At 42.4% G+C, this 1,843-nt stretch overlaps 1 pseudogene; it reads right to left on the bottom strand.

Moving 5' to 3' along the window:
• LOC102857363 overlaps positions 1–1,843 on the bottom strand; it is a 146,621-nt pseudogene that overhangs the window by 34,333 nt on the left and 110,445 nt on the right.

Below are 1,843 nucleotides of genomic sequence, written 5' to 3'. Positions count from 1 at the left end.
GAGGGACAGCGCAGGAGGGGAAGACCCTCTATGAGATGGATCGATTCGGTGACTGGGGTAATCGGGATGGGTGTGTCAGAGGCAGTGCGGTTGGCACGGGATAGAGCAGGGTTTAGGGCTGTTGTGCATAGGGTCGCTATGAGTCGCAAATGACTCGACGGCACATAACAACAACAACAACAGATATTATCCCATCCAAAGTACAGCACTGTATTTCAGGCTAGATCTTGAAATGTCCTATTTGAAGATTAATCTGCTATAAATCGTCTTTAATTTGTCAATGATGGGATAGCATTGTTGTCACTGTTGTTAGATGTAACCAAGTAGAATATGACTCATAGGGACCCTATGAACACTTTCTTATCCCATGCCCTCCTTACACTTAAGCCCACTGATGAAGTTACCATGTCAACCCACCTGGTCAGGGGTCTTCCTCTCTTTCACCACCTCTCTGCCTTCCCAAGCATGATGTCCTTTTCCAAAGAATAGTACCTGATAGCAACATGCCCAAAGTCTCTAAGACAAAGCTTCATCTTATTTGTCTCCAAAGAGTACTCTGGCTGCCCCTTCTCCAAGATATATCTGCTTGTTCTTTAGGCAGTCCATGGGGTCTTCTTCCTTCATCTTTGTCCAGCCCTCAGAAGCATAACAAGTAACTGAAAAGACCATGACTTGAGTCAGGCACACCTTAGTCCTCAAACTTACATCATTGCTCCTCAATAATTTGGAGGGGTCCCTGAATACAGATTTTCCTTGTGTGATATGTCTTCTGGTCTCCTGACTGCTAGTACCAAATGTATTGACTGTGGATCCAAGTAAGATGAAGTTGTTGACAATCTCAATTGTTTCTCTGTCTATCACTATGTTACCTATTGGTCTAGTAGTGAGGATTTGCATTTTCTTGATGTTGAGATGCAATCCATGTGGAAGACTGCAGAGTTCAACTTTCTGCACTAAGTGCTTCAAGTCCTTCTCACTTTCAGCAGGCAAGGCTATGACACCTGCATAATAGAGGTTATTGTTGAGTCTTCCTCCTATCCGGATGCCACATTTTCCTTCATCTCTGGTACTTGGAGAAGGACATCATGCTTGGTAGGGTGGAGGGATAGTGCAGGAGGGGAAGGCCCTCTATGAGGTGGATTGATTCAGTGACTGGGATAATAGGGATGGGAGTGTCGGAGACAGTGCGATTGGCACAGTACAGAGCGGAGTTTAGGGCTGTTGTACATAGGGTTGCTATGAGTCGCAAGCGACTCGACGGCACATAACAACAACCTATTTAATCAAACATGATGTCCTTTTCCTGGAATTTTTCAAGCTGCCCTTTGAAATCTTCTGTTTTGCTCTTTTACGATATCATTTCTATTCTTGTGTTAGCTTTTCTACGTTCTATAGCAAGTTTCAGAATATCTTCTGAAATGTCCTTTATGTTAATAAGTGTAATAAAATTCTTTAACTTGTCATTCCAGGTATAATAGGACATGTGATTGTCCTCTTCAAAATGACCAGCCAAATCAGGTTACTAGTGCCCGGGATATTGATTTCCATTTGTTCCCTTTCAGTTTTGACAGCTTTTAATGCTTCTAAATTCATGCTTCATACATTACACATTTTGATTATTAATGGAACTTTGCAGCTCATTCTTCTCAGCCTTAGTCATGCCACATCAGCAAATGAAGGTCCCTTCATTGGCTGAACGCTGTACTCCATCACTCTGCTTCCAGGGAGTAGCTCTTTCTCAGTTGTATTTTGAGTGCCTTTCAAACTCAGAGGTTCATCTTCGATCTCATCAATTACCTGAATTCATTTAAGTCTCACCATAAATCTACATTTAGAATACTAT

The sequence above is a fragment of the Elephantulus edwardii genome, unplaced genomic scaffold (assembly GCF_000299155.1).
Source record: "Elephantulus edwardii isolate Elephantulus edwardi_28Jun2011 unplaced genomic scaffold, EleEdw1.0 scaffold00041, whole genome shotgun sequence".
In the NCBI taxonomy this organism is placed as follows: Eukaryota; Metazoa; Chordata; class Mammalia; order Macroscelidea; family Macroscelididae; genus Elephantulus; species Elephantulus edwardii.
This window is presented reverse-complemented; position numbering and strand designations above follow the sequence as displayed.